Source organism: Podarcis vaucheri (genome assembly GCF_965113315.1).
Source record: "Podarcis vaucheri genome assembly, chromosome: 7".
NCBI lineage: Eukaryota > Metazoa > Chordata > Lepidosauria > Squamata > Lacertidae > Podarcis > Podarcis vaucheri.
The window spans coordinates 58,654,537-58,674,374 of record NC_138765.1 but is presented as its reverse complement, the minus strand read 5'-3'; positions in this window follow the sequence as shown (position 1 = coordinate 58,674,374).

Below are 19,838 nucleotides of genomic sequence, written 5' to 3'. Positions count from 1 at the left end.
CTTCTGCCCTTCTTCTGCCAGCTTTGCCCTCCAATCCTTCTCTTCCCCCCTTCCCCTGACTTTTTTTTTTTTTTTTTGCCAGCCTTCTGTTGTTTTGTGCTTTGGAAAGAACTCCCTCTCTAGGTTAGCTCAGCTCTAGGTAGCAGCAGTTCTCTTCTTTGCACTAGAAAGGTACACGTAAATAAATTCCAGCAAAGCAAAAGATGAGGAGCTGGCTTTACAAGAGAACTATAGGCTAGGAACATAGGCAGCTGCTTTGTACGGAGTCAAACAATTTGCCCATCTAGCTCAGCATTGCTACAAAGACCAGCAGCTGCTCTCATGAGTTTCAGACAGAAGTATCTCCCTGTCCTGCCTGGAGATGCTGGGCCTTGAACCTGGTACCTTCTGAATGTGTAGCAGATGCTCTGTCACTGAGCATCCCTCATGCAAACCACTTTTCAATCTTGCATAAAGTGTTAAACACACCACTGGTTTACAGAAGCCTGGCCTGTTCCCCACCATACATGGCCTTCCAACTGGGTCACAAAGTATATTGACTCGAGTTAGCACAAATGGTGTGTGTCTTGCCACTGCATCTCCACTATAAGCTATGGACTTGTATAGGCTACACACTTTGCTGTCTGTTCTCCAACCCCAGTGCACCTACAGACTTCTTCCTTCGACCAGTAGTCAGCTAGATTGTTCACCTCATCTGTTTTTCTGATAATTGGTGCCAGGTGTTTCCAACAGAAAATTATTTGTCAGAGGATATGATGCTGTATTAATATTTCTCCCCTGGCTAAGCCAAATGCTTTATGCAATCTTTATCTCTTATCCTCCCTTCAGTCCTGTGTGTGTACTCAAGATCACATAAGCAGCAAATCGTTGCTCCTCTATCATGTATTGCATTGAGGCTTGTTTAAAGCAGCCTTTCCCAATGTCTGAACCTATAGCTTGAATAAAATGTGTGCGCGCTATGTATTGGTGCAGAAACATGGAGCAATTCTACTTTTAATTGCTGCCAAGGTATGACTTGGGACCTTCATATGCCCCTGACTTATTTTGGTTCTACAGGTGCCTGCCAACTTTTCACAATGTATTTTGAACCTGGGCTTAACCTAGTAATCTCCCCACTGTCAACGTTCAGAGCTGGAGCTTAGAGAGAAAAATAGAGAAATATGCAGTTGAGCTGGCAGGGAGGGAGGGAGTGCCCTTTTATGCCTTATTGAGCATCCTTAACCATCTGCCACTCACTGAGCATTATGTGGGAGTTCCTACAGAAGATTCTGCTTTAGCATCCCTCGCTCCACTGTCCACACCCAAGAAACGGGGCCAAGATCTTCAACACCAGTAGTGGGCAGACTTCATGCTTGTGGAAGCTACTTGACCAGCCAGAGTTAGGGTACAGGGGAGCGGTGTGGGTGGGCCATATATGCAAAGATGGCTCAGGGGGTGGACTTAACAGGGATGGGAAGGGGACCTGTGGCCCTCCAGATGTTGGACCACAACTTCAAGCATCCTCAGTCATTGGCTATAATGAGTAGAGCTGATGGGAGTTGGGAGTCCAAAAACAGCTGGAGGACCAAGATTCCCCATTCCAGGATGCCTTTGGTCTGATCCAGCAGAGCTCTGCTTATGTTCTTATCAAGCTGCCTAGGTGTTGCATCAGTGCAATCCAGGCTGATAGTCCTACTCACTGAAATCTGCTGTTCTGCTTGTGTTCATTCATGCGGCAGAACTCCTCTCTTTTCTCCAGACCTGGGCACACCCTCAAAATCTGCTTCAGAGGGTTGGTAGAGCAGATTTTAGGGGTGCACAGGGAAAGGAGGATGAAATCTCATTGGTCTTGCACAGTGTTGGATACAAACCCATCATCTATGCATGCAGTAGCAAAATAGCTCTGAGACTGTTCCCCCTGAAGTTGGTGCCAGTCCTTTTTTTCCCTAAAAAAATGTTTAGGGGCGCACTCATTTTCCTACTCATATTGAAACACTGCCCTTCAATGAGGCCAAACTTAGAGTCACAAAATGTTTAGGGGTATGCGCCCCCTTGCGTCCCCCCAGAAAAAAACCACTGTTTCATATTTTATTGCCTTTCTGAAAGTTTGAGTTGTCAAGATTACTGGACATGTTTGAACTGTCAAGTCTAGCACAAAAGATACTCAGTCCTCTGGGAGCATATGAAGAATTTAGCACAGATTAATTCTCTGCTAAGGAATCCACCCCCTTGTGGTTTAATCCTGGTAAGTAGCAATCTCCTGATTATTGGGGATTAGTCTGGAAAAGCTAAATGAACCTTTTACAGCAAGTTGCTTTTGGAGAGAGAAAATTAAACAGAACCATCTTTCTCTCCCCACCCCATTGCCTAATTACCCAAAAGGGAAATGTGGTGGAAATTTTTTAAAGAGTGGGAAAACTCATTACCTTCCTGCATTCAGCATCTAAAAATATACTTAAGTGGACATGATGAACTAATGTGATCTTTAAAACACAAGGAAAAAATGGTGTTGTATCTTTTAACAGGAAAGTGAACTTTTCTTCTGTTTCCACAGAGACTATGGGTGCTATTCTACTCAAAGCAGACCCATTGAAATTCATAGGCACGATTCACTTAGGCTCATTAATTTCAGTGGGTCTACTCATGAGTAGAACTTGTTTGCAGACAACCCAATGGGATGCATCCAGAGATGTATCCATTAAATTGGACCCACTAGAATTAACAGACATAATAGGCCCATTCATTTCAGTAGGTCTGCTCTGAGCATGCTCCCCAGCAAATGTGCACACCTGGAGTGGATTGAGGCCCACACTGATCCATTGGGGTGGTGCATATCAATTGGGTGTTGCCAAATTGTAAAATGCATGGGATGTCAAAAGCTTTTGACATCACAGCACACGACAAAATTCCCCATGAAAGGGCCAGGTGGGCACCCACAAATTTTGGTGCCAGGGCCATGTGGACTGCATGGCACCCATGACCCTGGGCACCCACAGTCACAGGGCCAAGCTTGCTGGCACTACTGCGTACATTTGATTAGACATGTATAGAACTGCTATGAGGTTGCAGTTGGAAGCATGTGTATTGAAGCATAAACCTCATTGCACTAAGGTTGTGTAAACATTAAAAACACATCACTTTCCCCCAAAGAATCCAGGGGAAGAAGAAGAAGAGTTTGGATTTGATATCCTGCTTTATCACTACCCGAAGGAGTCTCAAAGCGGCTAACATTCTCCTTTCCCTTCCTCCCCCACAACAAACAATCTGTGAGGTGAGTGAGGCTGAGAGACTTCAGAGAAGTGTGACTAGTCCAAGGTCACCCAGCAGCTGCATATGGAGGAGCGGAGACGCGAACCCGGTTCCCCAGATTACGAATCTACCACTCTTAACCACTACACCATGCTGAGCATAGGTTATTAAAGATAATGGGAACTGGAGCTCCAAGAGGGGTAAACTACAGTTGCCATGATTCTTCTGGGAGATGCCACATGCTTTAAATGTATGGTGTGGACCTCAGTGGTGGTCCCTCTCTGTGTAATTCTTCCTTGGCTTGCAAGTCACTGTGTTTCAAAAACAATTTCAGGGATATTTCCTGGTCTATTGAGGGTGGGGGGAGCTAATTATTCCACTGTTGAAGGCGGGTGGGATTTCCCCAAATTGTGTTACTCATAGAACCTAAGATGTTTTTTTTCGTTCAAACCTTATAAATGGAATTCTACTGGCACTTCAGAAACCTGGTCATTTTATTTCAGATTTACATAGCGATTTATATGTAAATCTGCTTTGCCAAAAGCTGCTCTGTTTAGGGCACAGACAAAGAAGAGGACGCAAACTGAGGCCATTTGCATTTTGCTCAGGGTCGGCCCAACTGAAGCATTTCTGCAGAACTTATTTGCTAGGCTGCTGCAGAACATTATCTCTCCTCGGCTGAAAGTTTCACTTCAGCATCCCCGAAAATTAGCGGAAAACATTTCCATTCTCTTCTATAAAGGCCGGTAATTCCCTTTTCCTCTCCCTACCCACAAAACAACAATCCTGAAAAAAAACACACACAAATTCCCGCTGGGAAGGCTGAGCCGGGAAATAGCTTGGCATCTTATTATTTATTACGACTTAAGTTTCCACCCCATTTACTAACCTAACCAAGGTTTTTGAATTCTAATAAGACAATAATAAGATTCAATTTAAAGTTTCATAGGATGAGAACAGATGTAGTTTAGTGACTACTGCCAAGGCCACTAGCTTAGATGCCTTTAAAAAGAGAATCAGATGAGTTGGTGGAGCATAGATCCACATGGACTCACAGAGAAAAGCTTGCTATTCCCTGGGTCTTTTTGCTCTCATAGACCAGTTGGGAAGCATTTATCTCTGGACATTAATGCAGGTAAAGAACTGGCTTGGGGGGGGGAGAGCCATGGAGTCCTGATTAAAAGCAGGTTGGATTGCAAAAGGGTACTGAAACACAAGAAAACTGAGCATATGAAAACTCAGTGGCAGGAACTGGGCCTTGCAGTAACAGAAAAGAAGTTAAATTCTAGGAAATTGTTGCCCAGGGTTTAAACTAAGTGAGATCAACACAGGAAGCCTCAATTCCTGCCACCAGATGGGTTAATTACTTCTTAAGAGTACTTGGAGAGTAACATGGCCCTACACTGGAAATGGTAGAGTGTAAGGATGTTTTAATTGTCCCAGTCTCAATGGCTCCCTGTCTCTGGCAGTGCAGTAAAGACCCTTATCTCCAATATGAAAATAAATAAGGTTCCTGGAGAAGATATAAAGAACATAGATTGGTGGACACCCATCCTGGCAGCCTTATTTACTGCCATAAATAGTACAGGAAAATTGCATCCTTGTTGAAAAATGAGCATCATATTTCCGATTTTTAAGAAGAGGGACAGGAACAACCCTCATAGCCATCAACCAATTAGTGTGCAAGATATTTCCTCCAAGCTTTATCTCGGCATCTTCTACAAAAACTATTAGACTGGTTGCAAACTAACCACATCATTTATGAAGAATAAGCAGGGTTCCGAGGAGGATATGACACTATTGATCAATGCTTTACTCTGAACCACACTGTAAGGAAATACACTAAGAATTGCAAGAATAATCTATATGCAGCCTTTCTTGATCTTTCCGCTGCTTTTGATTCTATAAATTGAAGCAGACTGTGGGAGAAATGATCAAGATCCAACACAGACCGCAAACTTTTGCTATTGATTCAAGAACTATATAGCGATACGGAAATGAGGGTCAGAGTTGGTCTAAATGGAGGTATGATTGAAGCCTTTAAAACATCAAAAGGAGTGAAACAAGGATGTAAAATTGGCTCCCTCCCCTTTTAACTTTTATATTAAGGACTTGGTGCTCTAATTGGTTTCAGCAAACTCTTCTTTCCCAGTAATCAGGGATAGAAAGATATTTATTTTGATGTATGCAGATGATCTGGCCAGCATGACCAATGATCAGGGATGATGGGGTTTGTAATTCAGCAACATCTGAAGGGCCACAAATCCCCCAGTCCTGATCTAGTGCATATTATTCCCCCCCCCCATGTAGCTTTTGTCACTTAGAAAATTCCTTACCAAGGCTGAAAATAGTTTAGCTCCTCAGATCCTTTTCAGGGTTACTAGAGACAGTAGAATTCCATCAGGAGTGTTTAAGCACAGGAGAATATCAATAAAGCACATTGTTATCACAAAACTATTAGTAATTTAACTCAGAGCTACGAATGAATGATTCACACTGCTAAGTGCCGAGAGACACCCTGTGCCACGTGAATGCTGATATACAAGGTGGAAGTGTGCATGAAAAAGAAAGCCCAAGCCATTTCTTAGCTCTCATCAGGCAGTTTCACATACAAAAAAGAGAGAGACAGAATTTCTGCCAGCTTTTAGGTCAACTTTGTATAATGCAGTTGCTTCTCAGCTGCTTCACTAAAACAAGATCTTTCACACTTGTTCCACAGCCCATTGTATGGATGACATTTACATTCCTATTCTATCTATGACCGAATGCCCTTCACATGCCATTTGACTACAGATTTCCAGGGACCTGCCTACAAAAACTAGCCATGGTTAACCTGCTCTTGGTAGGCTCTTTCTCCATACTACAACCGAATATCAGAAATTTGGGGCTGAAAACTTCTCTCCACAATGTCACAGTGCAACACAGGAGGTTTTCGTACACCAATTAAGACCAAGGCTGAAAATAGTTTAGCTCCTCAGATCCTTTTCAGGGTTACTAGAGACAGTAGAATTCCATCAGGAGTGTTTAAGCACAGGAGAATATCAATAAAGCACATTGTTACCACAAAACTATTAGTAATTTAACTTAGAGCTACGAATGAATGATTCACATTGCTAAGTGCCGAGAGACACCCTGTGCCACGTGATCCAGAGAGTTTAGTGTGGTTGGCACTGACTGGCAGCATCTCTCCAGGGTTTCAGGTAGGAGTCCTTCCCAGACCTACTAGGAGATGCTAGACATTGAACCCGGGACTGTTTGCATGCAACCCAAGTCCACTGTCACTGAGCTATAGCCCTTTCCTGGTGAGGACACATTGGAAGGCACTATAGGTGGCAGGAGTCAGAAATTAAGTTACCAGCAAACACTTGAAATAAGGATTCAGGCTGGGACCCAAAGAGCTGCTTGGAAAATGCTTCTTGAGCTGCCTTTAACATAAGAAGACCAGGCCAGTGGCACATCTAGTCTAGCAGCCTGTTCTCGCAGTGGCCAACCAAATGCCTATGGGAAATGAGAAAGCAGGACCTGAGCACCAGAGCCCTCTCCCCTCCTGTGCCTTCCAGCAACTGGCATTCAGAAACATGACTGTCTCCAACCAGAAAGATAGAGCACAGCCATCATGACTGGTAGCCAGGGGTATAGCCAAGGGGGAGCAGGGAGGGGCAGTTGCCCCCATCAATAAAAATACATAGCAAACTGAGGTTCTTTTTAAAAAAAATATATAATTTTTATTAACAGGCCAATCAATTCACATTAATTCCAAATCACATTAGTTCCAAATTATACAGCCAAATTTTTAAAATTTTTGTTGGGGGCACCCATACTTCAAGCTCCGAAAGGGATCCAAACTTCACTCTTGCTGCTGCTGCTTTAATTAAACAGTTCTATCCAGTTCTGTCCAGATAGTCTCTTTGTTATTTTCCTCATCTTCTTGTTGTTATCATATATTCCTTTCTTTGTGATCTCTGATAATCTTCACAAGCGGGTTGCAAACAAACATATTCTGTGTGGGTTTTACACTCTCCAAGAGTCATATCACATAAAGGACAGACGCCATTTCCACACCTCCGTAAAAAAACATTTCCACAGTCTGTCCGTTGATTTCCACAGGCTTGCCAATCTATATCTCAGGGGGACCTGCCAGGTTAAGATCACATTCGGATAACCATACATTCACATTCCGATGACCCTGGTTCTCCTCCCCCTCATCCTCCTATGGGCAAGCCTGTCTTAAGGAAAGTCCATTTGTAACTGCATCATAAAGCTTTCTTTCCATTCCCCGATGTTTCCACCAGCCCTCCCTTTGATCAGTAATTCATTTCCACACAGTTCTTAGCTCCTGCTTGTGATTAGTAATTAGCAACGATTCTTCTCTCTGGAGGGGAGGGTTATTGGTACTCACATAAGACAAAATAAGAAACGTTTTTTCCTCCCCCCCTTTCCGTTTCACTCCAACATACCAGTCTTTTAATGATGGTTCCTCACTTGATTTATTTGTCCAACCCGTCACTCCGCTCGCAGAGATCCCATTAATCAGCAGTCTTTATTCCCGATCTTCACTTGATGTATGTGCATTAGCTTCTTTCCAATTATATATTTCCAATTATATATTTCATGCTAATGCAAACCAGTGCGCAATTAGAGACAGCATCAGGGAGAGCCGACTTCACCCGAGGGCTTCGTGCCAAGTGTCCTCACCCCCTTCTTTCGAATCTGGGGGTGAATTATGGACACAGCTGGCAAGGCAGTCCCTCCCCATTCCCTTGGGGGGGGCAAGGGAGGCTGCATACTCCCATCACAGCCTTTTAATTACCTCGTGTGGGTCGGAGAGATGTTATTGACGGCCATCTTCCAATGCGCCCCCTGGTGGCCCCCCGCAAACTGAGGTTCTTAACAGGACGATCCCCTTGCCGGAGTCCTGTAGTAAACATCAACACACATCCGGAAGACATGTGCACGCTATCAGCAGACTAGCAGAGTCAGCAGAAGCAAGATTGTGCAGGAATTGTGGCATCAAGCATTTATTATTTACAGCAAAGAAAACAAAAGTAACATGGCGTGCTGCGTGAGCTCCTTCTCACACATCTTCTCTGTCTGGAGAGGAAGAGAACAAAGAGTGGAAATTCATCAGCCTGACTTCCGCTTATACACAAAAAAGTGATAAGGAATGGAAACATCCGATGATGTTACCCTCTACAATACATTGGTACCACTGGTTGCGAACGGGATCCGTTCTGGATCCTGTTCACGACATGAAAAGAGCACAACCTGCAGCGGTGCGTCTGTGCATGCGTGAGTTGCGATTCACCGCTTCTGCGCATGTGCGTGACGTCGTTTTGCGTGCATGCGTGAGCGGCAAAACCCGGAAGTAACCCTTTCCGGTACTTTCCGGTCGCCGCGGGGCGTAACCTGAAAGAACGTAACATGAAGCAGACGTAACATGAGGTATGACTGTAGTGGCAGTGAAAATACTGACAGTTCTGCCCCCCCCCCACAAATGGCTCCCCCCCAAAAAAAAATTCTGGCTACGCTCAAGCTGGTAGCCACTGATAGTATTTCCACCCCTCCCCCCATGAATTTGTCCTGTCCTCTTTTAAAGGCATCCAGGTTGGTGGCCCATAAAAGTCCTTCCTTTTATTCATCCTGAATTTTCTAACATGCAGGTTCGTTGGATGTCCATGAGTTTCAGTGTTATGAGAGAGGGAGGAAAACCTGTCTCTATCCACTCTCTCCATGCCACGCATAATCTTATAAAGCCTGTTATGCCGCTTCTTACTCACCTTTTCTCTAAATGAAGGGGTCCCACATGCTGCACATCTTCAAAGAGGGTATTTGTTTGCTCCGACCCAAATCATCATTCTCGGTCCGGAACTCAAAATTATTTGGCTAGAAAACATTCTGAAAAGTAATGAACATTTACTGAGTCACAGGGTTTCCTCTTGTCAAATAAAAGGGTAGAGGGAATACTGCCAAATACACACGCTTATAGAAAAGTCTTGGCAGGTTCCTGGCTAGGAACCAAGGCAGGTGCAAAGGAAGAGTTTCAACGAATAATGCAATTCTAGATCCCTTTGGTGCTTCAGGGTTTCTTTATTATTATTTTAAATCAAATCCTATTAATAGGCAGGTCAGATTTACTTATTAAGGAATCACTATACAAATTTTTCTTTCAAAGTGAGATTTTCTTGTAGCTGTTTGACAAAAATGCAGGTTTGTCTTGACATTGCAGATGTATTCAAAACACTTTAGCAGGTGTTGACCACACTGCAATATGCTGTTGAGGCGTTATTATGGCAGCTTTTAGTCTCTTATAATACCTGTAATTTTCTGCTGTGCACACTAAAGTATTAAATTGCCCCTGAATCTGCTTCACTTTAGATAATTATTTTATATAGCACTTTACATATTCAATTATTCCAACATAATGCTTTGAAGTGCCATTCCCCTCCTCAGGAAATTAACTGCTGCAGGTTATGATTCCTAGGAGACTTCTCCTAAGCAAGTTAGGTATTTGTGGTTATTTTTTGCCCCTTTTGTGTTGATTCCTGACACAGCCATTATTTGATCGAGGTGTTTTGGCCTTGATACGTTCTTCCTCCCTCCTGATGAAACTATCCCGATGCCATTCATTCCATACCTCAGAGAGCACCGCAGGGTTTGTGTTGTTAGCCACATTTTCATCTCTCTCTTTTAAAATGGCACGATTGTGGTTGTTCGTCTATTACATCTGACAGTCATTTTATACAAAACCAGCTCCATGCAATTCAGTAATATAAAACTGAATAAATAAAAGCAGTTTAAATCCGGAAAAAATAATAATCAGCCAACAGCACAAAACGGAATAAAATCCTCTTCCAGTACGATGAGACCAAGTTCTGCCCACTCTACTAAAAGAGGTGCTCTGTTGTAGGAGACAACTTAACTACCCAAGGCCTGAGTGAACTAAAAGGTCTTAGCTTTGCATGTAAAAATTAACAATGTTGGGTGTACCTCCCTGGCAAGAGCATCCCACAGACAGGGGGCCACCACTGAAAAGGTCTTTTTCTTCTGTGGACACCTCCCTCAGGTAGGACACAAGCAAAAGACCCTCTGATGAAGACCACAGGTTCATATGGGGAATCCTTGAGGTAGTGCAGTGTGGAGCCATATGGGGGTATTGTATACTGGCTAAAATGATGACAATGTTTTCCAGTTCTTGGAAAAGACAAAAGCGCCTGGAAAATAAAAAGGATTTCCACCTTTGAAATCCCAGTAATGTCAGGGAAAATCTGGATGTATGGCAGCCCTACACTAGCATCCTCTTTTCACCATGGCCAACCAGATACCTTTGGGAAGCTTCCAAACAGGGCCTGAGTGCAAGAGCGCTCACTCCACATGTGATTCCAAGCAACGGATATTGAGAGGCATGCAACCTCTGACAGCGTGGTAGAACCAAGCCATCATGTCTAGTAGCCACTGAAAGCCTCGTTGTCTATCAATTTCTATAATCCTCCTTTACAGCCACCCAAGTTGTGGCCACCATGACATCTTGTGGGAGCAAGATTCCATAGCTATATGAAGAAGTCCTTTCCTTCCCAAAGCCTCTTCCGAGTATACCCAGAAGCTTGAGAGTTGCATTTTCATTTAGTTAATAAAAGTTAACTAAAAGAACACCTGAAATGTACAGAATGCAGCAGAAGTGTGGATGCAAAACATAAATAACGAAGGGGAATTTGCAAAGTCCTTATTTCCCTCTTATCGCTGATTTTGTTTTCATACTTTCACACCGATCAGCATATGTTTGCGGTTTTTCTCCCCCCGTCCCCAACATCCTTCCTAGATTCCTTTCGTTTGTGTTTTAATTTGTACCTGCGTGTAGAAAACTGGTTTTCACCACCTGTTCCTGTTTTGTTTTCTCAGTGGGGGGACATAATTCTTCTTAATCTACTTAAAGGATTTAAATGGTGCATTAACATTATCCCTTCAGGCTCATGATGCTATGCCATCGTGGAATGTATAAAATATAAGGCGATTTAATGCAGCCATCATTGGCTCTCTGGCCACCAACAAACTCTTAAGGCAGGAGAGTAAATGAAGGTCATCAACTTGCACTACCTAAATCTGGTTTTCATAGTCTCTTATTTCTTGTTCAGCCTCATATTTTTTTGGGGGTGGGGGAGTTTACTACAGAAACATATGAAACTGCCTTAAGCCGAGTCTGCCCATTGGTCGATCTAGCTGACTGGCATCAACTCTACAGCATTTCAGACAGTGGAACCCTACCTGGGAATGCTGCAGATTGAACTAGGGACCTTCTGTATGCAAAGCAGATGCTTTATCACTGAGCTACGACCCTCTCATTATTCATCTTTGATACAATTTACATTTAGCAAGGTTGCTGTGATGGCCTGGGATTCAGACTGGGAGGCTGAACCTGAGGAATCCCAGCCTGCACAGGAATCCCCGCCTCCAGAACCAGCTGAACCGGGGCTGGGGCTTGAGCCTGAAGGGTCTTCACTTGTGCTGGATCCTCAGATGCAGGCATCAGCTGAGTCTCCTCTGGCTCCTGAGGTGATGGAGGACCCATTGCCTGCAGGTGCTCCACTCTCACCCCCGTCAGAGGAAGCTGAGGTTGCCTCTGGGTCCGGTAACCCTCCAGCCTCTCCTGAGCTGCAGAGGCTCAGGGCAGAGAGGCGGAGGGACCTAAGTTCCCGCAGAAGGAGTGCTCGCCTCCAGGCCAGGAGAGGCGAGTCACCTGTGGACTGGGGATGCCCTATGCCTCGGGTCAGATAAAAGCCAGCAAGCCCCAGTCCCAAGTTGCGGGAGCAATGTTGGTAGGCAGGTCCTGCCTGCACCCTGTTCTGCCGGATCTCCTGACCTCGCCTGACTCCCTGCCTTGGACTTAGCTTCAGCTTTGATGGATGGCCTCAATACTGCACCCTCGACCTTGGACTGGACTCTGACCACACCTCACGGAAACCCACGGGACCAGCACAGTTGCTTTCATTCCCTAAGGCCACACCTCTGGCCCATGAACCGGATTAGGTCTGCCAAGTCTTGCTTTAACTGTTTTAATGGACCAAGACCCTGCAATGACCATCTGTGGGCCTTTCTTTTGCGAGAGATCCAGAAGGAGGCAAAACAAGAGCGGACCTTTTCTGAGGTGGCTCCCTGCTTATGGAATGCTCTCCCCAGAGAGGCTCACCTGGTGCCAAAAACTCTTCTCCCAGGCCTTTGGCTAATTACTGTTTCGCCTTTTTGGCCTAGCCATTGTACGCCCACCTGCCCTGCACCTGAGGTCATATATGATGGATCCAGCTCCTCTCCCCTGCCATAGGGCTTACAAGAATCTCAAGGTTATGCTTCAAAGAGAGTCTATACTAAGTTCCTCCCAACAACTCTTGACCTCACTAGCATAGGTCAGTGGGAACATAAGTGGTAAGAAATTCGGACGGGGGATGGAAGACAAGTTATACGATGAGAAGTTGAAGGAACTCTGTACGTTTAGCCTGGAGACTGATGAGATGGGGAGCATGATGGCACTCTTCAGGGATGAGCAGAGCGCAAAGATTTGTTTTCAGAAGGGGAGGAATCCGACTAGTGCTGCATTCACAAAACAGCTTATTTCGTTTCCCCAAAGTTTCCTTAATTGTTAGTTTCTTCATTATAATCAAGCTTTCACATGACGTGAAAGCCACTTTCGGAGAACTAATAGAACATAATGCATGCTTGTGTTATTTCATTCCCCACAAAATACATTTTGCAGCCCCCTTAAGCGAGAGAATCGCAAGGCAAAATTTGGGGCGGTATCCCAGCATAGTTTCCCCCTGCTGTTTTCATGGAGCAGTCACAGGGGAACAGAAGCATACGTGTGTGGAAAGGGTGGGGGTGTAGGGGCACAGTCTAATGATGTGCATTGTTGTGTCACACCAGACCCATTGGTGTGAATGAAATTTAGTGTGACATGCCAGTGCATTGGTCAAAAAGCCACAGTTCCATAGCCCAACAGGTGCTGCAGAGTGAAAAGAACATTAGAAAATGGCACAGAAGTGCTAGCAGCATAATCAGGAAAACTAATGAAATATTGTCCATGTCTGAATGCATATGGGCTTAAGTGACTGGTGGGCAAATTTTGGCTGAACGTTAAGGGAAGCATCTTGACAATATGAGTAGTTTGAAAATGGAACCAATTACCTGGAAGGGTAGTAAAAATGGAGAGCCAGCATTTGGGGGATGTTGTCACTGGGGATTTCTGGCATCAAGCCAGGGCAGTGAACTAGGTAGTCATTTGGCCCCGGCATTCTGTTCCTCACTTGTGGTTATCTTGCATGTATATTGGAACAGTTGCCTTGAGATATTACTGGACCATGTTTTGGAACCAGCTGTGTAACATTACCAAACCAAATATTTCGAGCAGTGTTCTAGTACCAAGCAAGCTTTCCATTTTCTGTGGGTTGCATCCAGTACTAGTCATACGCAGGCTAATTGAAATTAATGGACATGATTAACTTAGGTCCATCAATTTCAGTGGGTCTGTTCTGAGTCAAACCTAGCTGGCAACAAATTGCAGAATATCCAGAGCTAGATGGAAGCTCACGAACCTCACCAACTGCAAGATTCCAACCAAAGGCATTTTGGCTACAAAGCTATTCTTATTATTACAATTAGTCTATTAATCACATTCTAAACCACCATCTGTTTGTCCCCACAAGGACACTAGCTGACATGTTCTGCACCAGCTGCAGCCTCCAGACCAACTCCAAGGGATAGCCCCATATAGAATGTTTCCCACCTGCTTTTGCATCCAGTAATGGACCTCAACGTCACAGAGTTCACCTTGACCTCAAGAACTCCAGAAGGCCTGTCTTTTGCTGGCTTTTTCACCACCTCTGGCTTCTGCCCATATCTGCCGTGTGTTTCTGAAACCCACAACAGCAGTTAGGAAATTGTGGGTGGTAGTCACAGCAGTGTTCACTTAACATAACATCTCTTTACTCTGCAGAGCAAAGAGACTCATGGAGACTTAATGTGAATCAGGTGTATTGGAAAGTGTTAAATAAATGACTCATCATAAATTAGTGCCCAACTTAAAAAACAAGAGTGCCATCTCATTGTTTTCAACAGCTGCACTCATAAGCTCAGAGTACTTTGCTGATCCTTTCTAATTGGATTACAGGGGATTAGTCTCCCCTAAATTTGGAGGGCAGAGAAGAGGAAGTTGGTAAATGCCTGGCAAGAGTGGCTGCCTGTCTCTCTCCACTCAGTGCAGTTGTCTGTTTCTCTCTAGAGATTGACCAAGGACCTGTGGCTCAGGAAACTTGTTCCACATAAATTGCCATTCTGGACAACCATTTAATCACTGGGCTGCAGTCTAAAGGAATCAGGATGAACTCTCAAGTATCCTTGCTGTTCCTGGAGATAATCCAGAGCACAGAATTTACCATACAATGATCCACGGGGCTACTGCTCTCCAGTCTCCTGTTTAGTGCCATCCACATCCACACACCCACTCCCTGGTCACCAGCATCAGACACAGAGCCAGGAACCCAGCTTGATGCTACAGCCTCTGACTCAGTGCCTTGCTTGCTGCTATACTCTGAGTTCACAATACCATTTGGGCTTCCTTCCTCTTTCATCCTCCATGTAGTGAATGCATACCCCCAATCTGTCCTTATTTCAGATTTTTCCCATTTCCACTGACCTTTCCATTACTTATTTACCTTCTCAATTTCCAGCAGGCTTCACAGTGTGGCTCCATGATTGTTAAATGCATTCCTTAATCTAGTTCTCTCTCTGAATAAATAACTTGGTTCCACCTAAGCTTTATTGTTTCTCGCCCCTTTTAACTTCATGACATTTCTTCATCACTTAAAAGTTGCCTTTAAAAAAACACAAAATGAAAACTGTAACCTTTTCTTCCTGGACCGTTGCTAATAATGCTCTGCTTTCTTAATCATTACATGACTCCTTTCCATTCTTTCATATGCATTGCTCCGCCATTTAAAAGCTCAAAGCCGCATTCTGCATCTTGGCCATTTCCTCCTCATCACATTGCCTGTGCTATATGGGCACATACCAATGCAGACATAGCTCTTCTCTCTTGCCTAAGCGGCAGTTTCTATGTATTTCACTTGGTGATTATAATTTTCATTGGATAGCCCTTGTAGTGAGCATGTGGTTGGGCAGAGCTAGGGATGGAAGAAGGCAGCATTTTCTGTCCTCCAAAGTCACCGTGAAGAGTCAGCAGAAGAATGCAGTGGGATAAGGAATTGAATACTCCATATAGGGCCTGCAGATATCTGCACATATAAATGAATTAAATTATGCACCAATCAGGGCAAGGGTAACCACTTTCAAGATCCATTGACTCATGAAAGCAGCAAACACATGTCTCCGATTCAAATAAAATAGAGCTTCAAACTGTTCCAGTTTTGCCTAGATCATGGCCAAAAGAAGGCAGAAGATTTCTTTGGAAATGTCATAAGTCATTGTTTTCTGTTCCGCCCTGTATTTGTCACATGCAGCACTGTTTCCATTCCACTGTCATTCATTTTCCACCCAAAGGTATGCTATTTGTCTCACTTTCTGTGAAATCCATGCAATTAACTCTGCAAACTACATGGTTATGTTATTTCATCCCGTTCATTTTAATGCAAAGGAAACACAATACAAAGTTTAACCCATTACATATTGTTCTGCAGACTGAAAATAACTACTCTCAGTCTTTTTCACTGCATCCATTTAATAATAATATTAACAATTTTATGATTTATACCCTGCCCATTGTTCCAGACATGGAACAAAGAAGCAAAGCTTTCCATTTGCACAGAAGCTCACTGCGCAACAGATTGTCCAATCAGTTGCGCAACAAAATTGCACTGAGGCAAAACGTTTTGCCAGCGGAACATGCTGCTAACTGACTTTAACATACTGTTACCTCTGATGCAGACCATTGGAACGAATGGACCTAAGTTATTCTTGTCCATTTCGATGGGTCTGCTCTGAGTCAAACTTAGTGAGAGTAAAGCACAACCCTCAGGATCCAAACATGCCATACACTTAGCTTAACAACTGTGTGCTTTCAATGCTCCTTTTTTCATAAGCTTTCCTCCCCCCCTCTCTCTCTCTCTCTCTGTGTGTGTGTGTGTGTGTTATCTTTCAACAGATAAAATTAGACAATTCTTGCTTTCCACCTCCCTTTTTGCAGGCTACATTTCTTCCTTTATAACTCATCCCTGGAGAAAGGTTCATGACTGAAAAATCATTGCTAACTTCATTTTCCGTCTTCAGCGCACATTTCTTTCCCAGGGCAATAATAAGGAGTAATGGCCAACACATCTTGCAAGGCCTGCGGAAGGCAGCAAAATGCCTTTTGGTGTTTTCTTATTTGTTGCCATATTTAACTTATTTTAAGGATGCTAATTTGTCTTCCCGGCTTAGCTGTTTGTCTTCCATTTAGTGATCCTTTCCAGGCTCTCTGTGATGTGTTCAGAATGAAGTTGGCTTCTCCCCCAACCCGCCCCCCGCCCACACACAACAGAGAAATTAAAAGTGGAAACCTGTGACTCCAGCTCTTCTCTTTGAAATGGCTTGTTCAGCCAAACTGCATCCATATTTTTACTTCTGCAAAAACCCCACTGACTTAGGCTGCAGTTCTATACCCACTTCCTTGAGAGTCATAGGACTTTGAGTAAAGATGTAGAAGATGGTGCTATCAGAGAAACAGAAAGCTGCCTTATATTGAGCCAGACCACTGGCACATCTAACCAAGTATTGTCTATTCCAATAGCCTTCCTCAGTCCAGTGCCTTCCTCGTGTTTCTGGAGTACAATGTCCATCACCTCCAGCCAGCATTGGCAATGTTTAGGGGTGATGGGAATTGTAGCCCAAGACATTGGGAAAGGCTGCAGCTCAGTGGTGCAGCATCTGTTTTGCATGCAGAAGGCTCCAGGTTCAATTTCCTAGTCTCTCCAAGTGGGGGTAAGAATATTCACTTCCCAAACCCTGGAGATCTGCTGCCAGTCAGTGTAGGCAATACTGAGCTAGGTGGGCCAATGGTCTGACTTGGCTTCCTATTCACATCTTATTCCATCTGGAGGGTAGAAGGTTAGGGGGAGGCTGGTCTACATTGTGTGGCAGCACCTCTCCAGTGCTGCCTTTGCCACTCCTATATTGAGATGCCTGGTTTTGCATGCCAGCCTGTGTTCTTCTACAGAGCTAGGGCCCTGGTGATGGGTCCTGCTGCTCTGGTTCCTGTGCACTGACCTCACCATTCTCTGTCACCCCGTGAGTACTTCCTACACTAACCTCTCCAAATCCCCAGCTTGCACCGGTGTATCCCAGTCCTAGCTACATCCTTCAATGGGATCCTCTTCCTCTTCCCTGTTGTCCTGCCAGTTCATGACAACAACATCATGTAGGACCTCTTCAACAAGTCAAGCTTTAGCCAAAAGAACAAAACAATCTCCTGGCTTTTAAATCAGTAGAGTGGAGGATGAGTCATTACAGAACAATTTGGGGGGCAGGAATGGCATACTGTAAGCAGAGAAGAGTTTTCCACAATGTGCTATGGTAGAGGGGGTGATTTGCCACTTGGTGTGTGAATAAGAACTTTATAATAATGCTCTATGTCTTTATTTAGAGCATTTGTACCCTGCTCCTCAGCCCAAAATGCTCACAGAGTGGCTTACATAAAATCAAAACAGGACAGTCTTTAATAGCAAGCTTACAATCTAAAGCAAAAACAAAAACCAAGCAAAAAACCCACGAGGTAAAAGGAACAGGGAGGGAAGAGGAAAATAAAATCACAAACTCAGCCATCAGTTTCTAAACAGTTGTCCCTATATTAATTAGCTGGCACAATTCAGGGGCCTGAGGTGCCTGATGAAGCTGGGCCTCCAGCAAAGCTGACAAAACAAGACTTCTGCTTCCCATCTCTCCCACAGAGGCAGTCTGATGGAATGGCTGCCCTCAGGTGACAGAGGAGAGAGAGGAGGCCTGAGGGAGCTGGCCTGCCACAGCTGAGCTGATAAGAGTCCTATGATGCCTCCTGCATCCAGTAGTGATCTGGGCATAGAGGTGGATGCTGTAGGGGCACCAGATGGAGAGCCAGGTCAGGGCTCAGAACTGACTACAGAAGATGGAGAAGGCCTTGCACCTGAGGCAGTAGGACAAGTGTTGGGAATTCCATTCCTCCCATGCTGCAGATGTGTGGGATTGTTACATGTCACATGTCGGTGTTTACATTCCAGCACTGATTGTTGGAGTCTTGTGAGCGGAAATTGAGATGTTCCGTTCTGTATAGCTTTTGCTTTTGCAGTTCTCTCTCCGAGGAAGAAGGACAGAGAGAGAAGCCATGTTATGTTACATTTGATTTTGTGCACAATAAATTAGGCTTAGATGTTATACCTCAAGGCTTAGCTTCTGTTTGAACTCTGCTTGCCGTGTGCTCATGTCCTTGGATATGGGTCACATCAGCGTGACGGGACACCGGAGTGGTGACTCCCAGGTGATGCTGTGTTAAGGGGCAGGCACCGGCCTCAGTGTTTTCACCCAGCAACAAGAAATCCCAGAGGATTCACCCAGACCACAAGGGCACCTTTCCATGAGCCAAAGCCAGACTCCTGAGGTAATGGGAAGTGGAGTTCAAACCACCTAGGGAGCAGCAGGTTGGGGAAGGCTGCTCCTAACCTTAAATCGCACTGTGTCTAGGAAGGTTAGCCTTGGAACTGTCTAGAAAAGTTCTCTCCATCATGCTTGACGCGTGATGGTCTATTCCCAAATGGACACGATCACTTCACGACACACTCTTTTCAAGATAAGAGTATTGGCAAGGGAGAATGCTGCCCATCTTTACACAGCCTGCCAGCGGGGGCAGGGGATATTTCATTCTCCAAGTGAAAAGAAAACAGAATTGGCAGGGAGATAAAAGCTACTCAGTGTTCTTCAGAGTCTGTTTTGGAAACCCTGGAGAGTCAATAACAAGCGGGCATTAAAATATTTGTTTAAAATAATTTTGTTGGTGTCCCTTTAGATTTAAACAGGAAGCATCACCTGTCACTCTGTGGAGTTTCTGCGCCCTCTCTGTCAGGTGGTGGAGAATATACAGCTGCCTGCTTGACAGAGGTAATGAATTCTGAGACAGGTGGTGTTTCTTGATTATGCAGCATTATAATTGTAGACCTTTTCTTGCGACGTCCTTGACAGTTCACTTTTATATCGGGAATGGCATGCAGATTAACTGATGTCGGGCTGGGGGGAGGTTGCACCTCTTCTAACAAAAAGTTGAATAAAATTGCTAACTGGAAAGCAAGAGAGTTGAGGAAATGGTGGCTAGAGTGGGAAAATGCAAGGAATCTTTTTACAGACATCTGGTAGTGTGCCAAATGCCAGCCATAAAAGGGCTTCTACTAGTGCAAAATCACAACTGGTGGCACCCACTGTCTGCACTGACTTTCAGCAGCAAAAGTAGCCCCGTGGGTTGAATCTCTGGAAGCTGTTGAACTAAAGCTCCTACCATCCCTTATCATTGACCCAACTGACTGGGGCTTATGGGAGTTGGAGTTCACAGCATTATAGATGATACTGCATTGCCTTCCCCTATCCTATAGCATCCCAGGGAGCAATGTCATGGG